General features: G+C 52.1%; 1 pseudogene; it reads right to left on the bottom strand.

The window, feature by feature from the left end:
- Positions 1-1,049: 1,049 nt before the first annotated feature.
- Positions 1,050-5,849, bottom strand: LOC140371906 (uncharacterized; annotated as a pseudogene).
- Positions 5,850-10,884: the final 5,035 nt, after the last annotated feature.

Raw genomic sequence — 10,884 nt, 5'->3', positions numbered from 1 at the left:
AAGTTTCATCTGGACAAAGATGGTTCTGGTTCTGACAAAGATCTGAGCTGAAAACAAACGTCCTGTCGGCGTCGCTCTTCTTTTCTCCCAGATTGACACTTGGCGGTGGTTTCCATGGCGATGTCAGAGTCAGCTGCTTGTGACAGAACAACAGAAGAACATTCTCACCTGCAGAGAGAGGATGCTCTGGAGCTCAAATCAGACAAACTAATGAAAGACTTCCTCAATCAGTTCATACAACTTTTATTTACGCTAATGTCTAATGCTAACATCTAATGCTAACATCTAATGCTAACATCTAATGCTAAAATCTAATGCTAACATCTAATGCTAACATCTAATGCTAACGGCTGGAGGCGGTCTGTCTCTGGAGTTCTGAAGTTACAAAGTGATGGACACAAGCGTATTCATCTCGATGATTCTATAGTTCAATGTGTAATAAATATGGGGTCAAATGGCCCAGCAGTTTCAGGAGCCGCGGCACTGCCATATAGCCTCATGGCTAACACTGACCCTGACCCTAACCCTGACCCTGACCCTGAACCTAACCCTGACCCTGACCCTGATAAAATAGATGAAAATAGCCCAGCAGTTTCGGCCACGCTCCGCGGCTCTGTAAACACTCCCAATAAATATATTTAAATCTCGTTCTGTCTGAGTCTGAGTCCGAGTCAAGTCCGACTTTAGACAAGTCCTGTATTTCTATGGAAATCCCGCTGAACCCTGGAACCTCCTGATCCACAGTTCATGACACATTTGTTTTGATTTTATTTGTTTGTAATTTTTCAAATATAAAGAATATTTAACATAAAAAGCACAGACAAAATGAAGCAAAACCAGAAAAAAGGAAATTAAGTCACATTTAAACCTAACGGCTCATTTAGGACGCGGCGGGGCAAGCGCGGCGGGGCGAGCGCGGCGGGGCGAGCGCGGCGGCCGGCACATTCTAAACAATGGTAATTGCAGAAGTTGTCTGTTGCAATTTCTAGTAAATGCAACAAACAACTTCTGCTAAGGAAACCCAGACACTTCCTCTTTGAATGGTCTGGGTTCGGGTAAAAAGCAGAAGTTTCTCTTGAGTCCCTCGGTGTTTCTAAAGTCTCTCCAGAGGCTCTACGATGGGCCCTCGAGCCCGTCGGTGTGCAGAGCCTGCTGCAGCTTCTGCCAGAACACGGCCCTGTGCTGAGCCGGTCGGGGCCAGCTGAGGTACGAGCGCCGCTTCACCAGGCGTCTCATCTGATAAAACGGCGACAGTTGCCACGGCGACAGCTCCTTCAGAAACACCAGGATCAGGACGTCCTTCTGCTCGTCAAAGAGGCGGACGCTGTGGACGAGACGTGTCGTTACAAAACCAGAAACTACGAAAAACAATATTCTGACTGTGGACGAGTTCAGATTGATTTAGTTTTATGTAGGTATGTGGGAGGGGCTGCAGGTGGAGACTCCGGATAGGCCCATCCCCCAGAGGAAACAGGAAGTGGCTCGTCCCCCACACACAAAAAGGTGGCCAGGGCCGTCACAGATGTGAAACATTTAAACCCTGCACAGCGTGTCAGAGTTTATGGCACTTTTCCCCTTTGTGGGACAAATAGCGCTAACATATCTTAGCGTATCTTCTTTTTGTTTCCATCTCTGGAAAAATCGACGCGACGCGCTTGACGGATGAAGTGTGCGTGAAGTGTGCGGCGAGCAGGGGAAGGTGGCGCACAGACCTGGCCATCTGAAACTCCCGGGAGCACCACTCGCTCTGCAGATAGTGCCGGCTGATCACACACAGCGTCTTTCTGCTGCCGTAGATGGCGTCCGTGATGTTCTCTGCGATGGCTCTGCCTGAAAGGACACGAGACGAGGGCACAGCTCAAACTCGAGACACGTTTGTAGAGGAAACGCCAACGGAACCTTGGCGACTGTTTGTTTGTTGATCATCAAAGAGAGAAAGAGGACATTCAGCAAAATATACAGTGGCCTTGTTTCGACTGGTTTGGTACTGCCCAAAGGTGTCCTCACCGTACCGGTCTGTTTAAGGGGTGTGGCTCGCTTTTGGCTCCAGGACAGCTTTAGAGCCAGATGATAGGTCCAGAGAGAACGCAGACTCAGGCCAAAACAAGGCGGCAACAAACAGAGAAACACAAAAGAATCATTTGTCTCCAAACTCTGACTTGATCTCGTGCTAAAGCGCCGTGTTTCCACTGATGCTAACGACTATGTGGAGCCTTAGCAACACAAAGCTAGGAAAGCGCGTTAGCAACAGCCGTTTCCTGTTTACGGCCGCACGGCACTCGCTTTGTCAAGAGCCACAATCTGATGTTTCCAGGTCATAAAGCGTCTGACATGACCCAAAACCAAAGACATAAGAGAGGTTCAGACGCCACGCCCCTCAAACACACTAGCTTTAGCCACGCCCCTCACACACACTAGCTTTAGCCACGCCCCTCACACACACTAGCTTTAGCCACACCCCTCACACACACTAGCTTTAGCCACACCCCTCACACACACTAGCTTTAGCCACGCCCCTCACACACACTAGCTTTAGCCACGCCCCTCACACACACTAGCTTTAGCCACACCCCTCACACACACTAGCTTTAGCCACGCCCCTCACACACACTAGCTTTAGCCACGCCCCTCACGCACACTAGCTTTAGCCACACCCCTTACACACACTAGCTTTAGCCACGCCCCTCACGCACACTAGCTTTAGCCACGCCACTCACACACACTAGCTTTAGCCACGCCCCTCACACACACTAGCTTTAGCCACAATTACTGTCGTGATCACATGACATGGTATTTATGTATTTATTTATTTATTTGTCTATGGGAGTTTTTATTTATTTATAGGAGATCTTCTACTGAAAGTGTTTTTCAGACTTCCTATAAGTGATCTGTTCTTCTGGATCTACCTCTGGATCTACCTGCGTTGCAACAATGAAATTTCCCCATGTGGGACAATAAAGGAATATCTTATCTTACCTTATCTTATCTTTAGCCACGCCCCTCACGCACACTAGCTTTAGCCACGCCCCTCACACACACTAGCTTTAGCCACGCCCCTCACACACACTTTTATTTAGCCACGCCCCTCACACACACTAGCTTTAGCCACGCCCCTCACACACACTAGCTTTAGCCACGCCCCTCACACACACTAGCTTTAGCCACGCCCCTCACACACACTAGCTTTAGCCACGCCCCTCACACACACTAGCTTTAGCCACGCCCCTCACACACACTAGCTTTAGCCACACCCCTCACACACACTAGCTTTAGCCACGCCCCTCACACACACAAACTGGAATTACTAAAGGTATAAAAAGGAGTAAAAAGTATAAGACTCTAGATTATATTTATCGGACTAACGGTCTAATGTGTCCGTAAAGTTCCCTTACCTGGCTGGAAGTCGCGGTGGTGCAGACACAGCCTCCAGCCCTGCTCTCCCTCCAGCACCGGCAGCATCTCGTTGTAGACCCACTCCTCGTCGTGAAGTTGTAAGAGATGAACGCGTCGTAGCGGTGAGCGGCGTCCCTCCTCCTCCGCCTTTTCGTGTCGTAAAGATAGGCCAGAAAGAGGTAGTACGCATAAGCCAGATGCCCCCTCAGGAAGCGATAGACGGAGGACACGATCATAGTGAGCAGAGTCACGGAGGACGTGGTCGCGAAGAGGACGAACCCGAAGTCGATCCTGCACGGCCGCTCGTCGAAGTCCAGGAACCTGTGCTCGGCGTGAGTGACCGGCGACACGCACCGGTACTGCGCGCCGTCCACCACCTGCGTCCGGTTACTGCCGCGCACCCACCGCAGAAAGCCCACGTTCAGACAGTCGCAGAGCAGCGCGTTCTTGGAGACGTCCAGATATGTCAGGGACGGAAGCGTCTGGAAGACCGCCTCGTTTATAACCGAGAGATGGTTGTCGCTCACTCGGAGCTTCTGCAGCGCACCGAGGTTGGCGAGAAAGTCCAGCTTGTTGAGTTTGTTGTTGGAGAGATCGAGTTGCCGCACATTTTGGATCGGCTCAAAAACCTCCGGGGATAAAGTGGAGAGATCGCAGTTCGTGATGGACAGACTGGTCAGGAGCGGCGTGTGCGTGAACGTGCGCGGGTGGACGGACGCGCCGAAGAAGTGGCTCAGGAATAAATAGTCCAACGATCCGAGGCCCCGGAAGAGATCTGGAGAAATGTCTGGGCTGAATTCAGGGTCAACGTAAATCAAAAGCTCCTTCAGATTTGGTAAACTCGGAAATCCCGGCTCCTGTGTGTCGTTTTGATTGGCGTCTGTGTTTGTGTGTGAGGACAACCAATCCATGTGAAGTTCTAGATGGTTTAAATCTCGCAGCCCTTCAAAAACCTTCTTCGTCACCTCACTCGTCCAACAGATCAAACGCACAAGTCTTTCCAAGCCTTCAAAAACGCCGCCCAACGTCACGATATACTTGGCCGCCTTCAGGTTCAAAGAGCGCAGCGAGGACAGGTTTCTGAACTCCCCCGGCCCAAGCGTGAAGCGGCCGTTGTTGTTCGTCAAAAGTAACACTTGGAGCTGCGACATATCGACCTGGAACGCGCTCTCAATTGTGCGCACGTTGTTTTGTCCGATGTTCAGAGTCCGCAGACTGCGCAGGTTCTGAAAGGAGCATTGATCCAGGTGCGCGATGGTGTTCCTCATCAGATTGAGCGTCGTCAGTTTGGTTAAATTGGCAAAGTCCAGACAGTGGATCTCCTGGATGTAATTGAAACTGAGATCCAAGTTCTCCAGAGTCAACAGTTCCTGTACGGTCAGAGGAACTTTACGCAGCTGGTTTTCGGACAGTCGAAGGAGTTGCAGTTGCGTGAGCGACTTTAAGGCTTGGTCGGACAGTTCGTTTAGATTGTTCAAGGGCAACTGGAGCTCGGTAAGTTGTGAACACGGCTGGAAAACCTGGTCGTCTATAAACTGCAGTGTGTTAAAAGTCAGAGTGAGCGTTTTTACCGACGTAATTGAACATGCGACGTGTGTGAAAAGCTTTAGAGTTTGTGGCGTAAGGGAAGTGATGGTTAGATTTAGTAAGGAATGGGTGCTGTTCAGAATGGCTCTAAATGCAGCTAGGCTAATTCCCTTCCCCAAAAACAGCTCCGTCACGTTGCTCATAAAAGAATGACTTGCCACGTGCCACTCGATGCTTTTACTTCCGCTTAAGTCGAGTGAACGGAGATGAGGGAAAATATCTCGTTTTAAGCTGAATCTGTTGGAACCCAAAGATATGACTCTGACGTTTGACGAGTTCAACGGGAGATCATCGGAACTGAAAGACGTGAAAAGGTTGTAACTCAAAGAGATGAGCTCCATGTTTGGAAGTTTAAAAAGTGCCGCCGCGTCCGTTAAGTATTTGATGCGATTGAATTCAAAATTGACACGTTTTAAACTGAACAGCGGCCGAAAAGCGCTCGGGGCGATTTGGGAGACGTGGTTGTGCATAAGGTTCAGCGTCACGAGTTGTTTCAGGCCGGTGAACGTGAGCTCCGTCAGGTTTGTGAGCTGGTTGTGGGAAAGATTCAAGATTTTCAACGAGTTCAAATTGACAAAAGCCTCGCGGTCGATGCGGGACAGCCGGTTGTGAGTGACGCTGAATGAGGCCAGCCGGACACACCCGTGCAAGTCCGTGCTGCGTATTCGCGATATCTCGTTGAAGCCCACGTCCAGCATGTACGAGTTCGGAGGCGCGTCGTCCGGTATTTCCTGCAGCTGGCGAGATTGGCACGTCACCACGACTTCCTCCGAGAACTCCAGGGTGCAGTTTTTTAGAGTAAACAACAAAAAGCAGTGGAAACACAGAAAGGTGTGGATCAAGAGCGACGTGAGAGTGCGACGGGACATCGTCCACGTTCATCTGAGGAACAGGAGAGGAGGAAACCACACTCACAGTTAGAGTGGTAGAAATGGTACAGAACTCAAGTAAAAGCAGCATTAAGGGCGCTAGGGCTCCGCCCCCCTGTCAATCTGCCAACTACGTATATTTTTTGTGTCTAAAAACAATATAATTCATTCAGAAATATCTTATATTCTTATTAGTGTAAATGTGTAAAATAATAATATATATCCATATATATATCTATGATAGATATAGATGTATACTTTGTTTGCGCGCCGCGTGGTCTGTGGTCTGCTGCGCAGCCTGCGTCACTTTGTTCCCGTGGGGCGCTTTGAAAAGCCCCAGAGCCTCATACAAAAGCAATGGGGATTTTTAGCCAATCAAATCACAATAAAAAGTGACTACGTCACATGGGTTTCTCCAGAGGAAAATAGCTACTTTACGCCCTTTTGAACGTAGTAGTTACGCCATCGAGCTACGCTTTTTACACTAGTGACACAGACGTGCGACACAGACGTGCGACACAGACGTGCGACACAGACGTGCGACACAGACGTGCGACACAGACGTGCGACACAGACGTGCGACACAGACGTGCGACACAGACGTGCGACACAGACGAGCGACACAGACGTGCGACACAGACGTGCGACACAGACGTGCGACACAGACGTGACACAGACGTGCGACACAGACGTGACACAGACGTGTGACACAGACGTGTGACACAGACGTGTGACACGGACGAGACACAGACATGCGACACAGACGTGCGACACAGACGTGCGACACAGACGTGACACAGACGTGACACAGACGTGACACAGGCGTGCGACACAGACGTGCGACACAGACGTGACACAGACGTGACACAGACGTGCGACACAGACATGTGACACAGACGTTTGACTCAGACGTGCGACACAGACGTGTGACACAGACGTGTGACACAGACGTGACACAGACGTGACATAGACGTGCGACACAGACGTGTGACACAGACGTGTGACACAGACGTGACACAGACGTGCGACACAGACATGCGACACAGACGTGACATAGACGTGCGACACAGACGTGACACAGACGTGTGACACAGACGTGTGACACAGACGTGACACAGACGTGCGACACAGACGTGCGACACAGACGTGACATAGACGTGCGACACAGACGTGACACAGACGTGCGACACAGACGTGACACAGACGTGTGACACAGACGTGTGACACAGACATGCGACACAGACGTGTGACACAGACGTGACACAGACGTGTGACACAGACGTGTGACACAGACGTGCCACACAGACGTGCCACACAGACGTGACACAGACGTGCGACACAGACGTGACACAGATGTGTGACACAGACGTGTGACACAGATGTGCGACACAGACGTGCGACACAGACGTGACACAGACGTGTGACACAGACGTGACACAGATGTGCGACACAGACGTGCGACACAGACGTGCGACACAGACGTGACACAGACGTACGACACAGACGTGACACAGACGTGTGACACAGACGTGCGACACAGACGTGCGACACAGACGTGTGACACAGACGTGACACAGGCGTGCGACACAGACGTGCGACACAGACGTGTGACACGGACGAGACACAGACATGCGACACAGACGTGCGACACAGACGTGACACAGACGTGCGACACAGACGTGCGACACAGACGTGCGACACAGACGTGTGACACAGACGTGACACAGACGTGTGACACAGACGTGTGACACAGACGTGTGACACAGACGTGCGATACAGACGTGCGACACAGACGTGACATAGACGTGCGACACAGACGTGACACAGACGTGACACAGACGTGACACAGACGTGCGACACAGACGTGAGACACAGACGTGACACAGGCGTGCGACACAGACGTGCGACACAGACGTGCGACACAGACGTGCGACACAGACGTGCGACACAGACGTGCGACACAGACGTGACACAGACGTGACACAGACGTGACACAGGCGTGTGACACAGACGTGCGACACAGACGTGCGACACAGACGTGTGACACAGACGTGACACAGACGTGCGACACAGACGTGCAACACAGACGTGTGACACAGACGTGACACAGACGTGTGACACAGACGTGACACAGACGTGCGACACAGACGTGCGACACAGACGTGCAACACAGACGTGTGACACAGACGTGACACAGACGTGTGACACAGACGTGACACAGACGTGCGACACAGACATGCGACACAGACGTGTGACACAGACGTGACATAGACGTGACACAGACGTGACACAGACGTGACACAGACGTGTGACACAGACGTGTGACACAGACGTGCTACACAGACGTGACACAGACGTGACACAGACGTGACACAGACGTGACACAGACGTGTGACACAGACGTGACACAGACGTGTGACACAGACGTGTGACACAGACGTGCGACACAGACGTGACACAGACGTGTGACACAGACGTGACACAGACATGCGACACAGACGTGCGACACAGACGTGCGACACAGACGTGCGACACAGACGTGACACAGACGTGCGACACAGACGTGCGACACAGACGTGTGACACAGACGTGACACAGACGTGTGACACAGACGTGTGACACAGACGTGCCACACAGACGTGCCACACAGACGTGACACAGACGTGCGACACAGACGTGACACAGACGTGACACAGATGTGTGACACAGACGTGTGACACAGATGTGCGACACAGACGTGCGACACAGACGTGACACAGACATGCGACACAGACGTGTGACACAGACGTGACACAGACGTGTGACACAGACGTGTGACACAGACGTGCCACACAGACGTGCCACACAGACGTGACACAGACGTGCGACACAGACGTGACACAGATGTGTGACACAGACGTGTGACACAGATGTGCGACACAGACGTGCGACACAGACATGACACAGACGTGTGACACAGACGTGACACAGATGTGCGACACAGACGTGCGACACAGACGTGCGACACAGACGTGACACAGACGTACGACACAGACGTGACACAGACGTGTGACACAGACGTGTGACACAGACGTGCGACACAGACGTGTGACACAGACGTGACACAGGCGTGCGACACAGACGTGCGACACAGACGTGTGACACGGACGAGACACAGACATGCGACACAGACGTGCGACACAGACGTGCGACACAGACGTGACACAGACGTGCGACACAGACGTGCGACACAGACGTGCGACACAGACGTGTGACACAGACGTGACACAGACGTGTGACACAGACGTGTGACACAGACGTGTGACACAGACGTGCGATACAGACGTGCGATACAGACGTGCGACACAGACATGACATAGACGTGCGACACAGACGTGACACAGATGTGCGACACAGACGTGCGACACAGACGTGACACAGACGTGACACAGACGTGCGACACAGACGTGAGACACAGACGTGACACAGGCGTGCGACACAGACGTGCGACACAGACGTGTGACACAGACGTGACACAGACGTGTGACACAGACGTGTGACACGGACGAGACACAGACATGCGACACAGACGTGCGACACAGACGTGCGACACAGACGTGACACAGACGTGACACAGACGTGACACAGGCGTGTGACACAGACGTGCGACACAGACGTGCGACACAGACGTGTGACACAGACGTGACACAGACGTGCGACACAGACGTGCAACACAGACGTGTGACACAGACGTGTGACACAGACGTGTGACACAGACGTGACACAGACGTGCGACACAGACGTGCAACACAGACGTGTGACACAGACGTGACACAGACGTGTGACACAGACGTGACACAGACGTGCGACACAGACATGCGACACAGACGTGTGACACAGACGTGACATAGACGTGACACAGACGTGACACAGACGTGACACAGACGTGTGACACAGACGTGTGACACAGACGTGTGACACAGACGTGCTACACAGACGTGACACAGACGTGACACAGACGTGACACAGACGTGACACAGACGTGTGACACAGACGTGACACAGACGTGTGACACAGACGTGTGACACAGACGTGCGACACAGACGTGACACAGACGTGTGACACAGACGTGACACAGACATGCGACACAGACGTGCGACACAGACGTGCGACACAGACGTGCGACACAGACGTGACACAGACGTGCGACACAGACATGCGACACAGACGTGTGACACAGACGTGACACAGACGTGTGACACAGACGTGTGACACAGACGTGCCACACAGACGTGCCACACAGACGTGACACAGACGTGCGACACAGACGTGACACAGACGTGACACAGATATGTGACACAGACGTGTGACACAGATGTGCGACACAGACGTGCGACACAGACGTGACACAGACGTTTGACACAGACGTGACACAGACGTGCGACACAGACGTGCGACACAGACGTGCGACACAGACGTGTGACACAGACGTGACACAGACGTGTGACACAGACGTGACACAGACGTGTGACACAGACGTGTGACACAGACGTGCGATACAGACGTGCGATACAGACGTGCGACACAGACGTGACATAGACGTGCGACACAGACGTGACACAGATGTGCGACACAGACGTGCGACACAGACGTGACACAGACGTGACACAGACGTGCGACACAGACGTGAGACACAGACGTGCGACACAGACGTGCGACACAGACGTGACACAGACGTGCGACACAGACGTGCGACACAGACGTGCGACACAGACGTGTGACACAGACGTGTGACACAGACATGTTCGCGCCTACAGGAAGTGCTCGCTGTGTTTTCCGTGTTTACGTCTTCAAACTGCTTCTACAGAGTCTTTGACTAAAGTACGTTCAGACTCAGATTGAGCTGCTCAGCTGTTTTCTGCTTTATCCGTGTTGAAATGAAAGCGGCTGATTTCAATCCGTGACGAGACATGTGTCAGTCAAACTCTGTAACCATGACGACAAACACACTGTGTGTTTTTAGTTTATTACTTGCATAAGGCTAACGCTAAGTATC

Source organism: Eucyclogobius newberryi, unplaced genomic scaffold (genome assembly GCF_026437365.1).
Source record: "Eucyclogobius newberryi isolate DKJ021-1_F unplaced genomic scaffold, fEucNew1.0.hap1 SCAF_22, whole genome shotgun sequence".
Lineage (NCBI taxonomy): Eukaryota > Metazoa > Chordata > Actinopteri > Gobiiformes > Gobiidae > Eucyclogobius > Eucyclogobius newberryi.
This window is presented reverse-complemented; position numbering and strand designations above follow the sequence as displayed.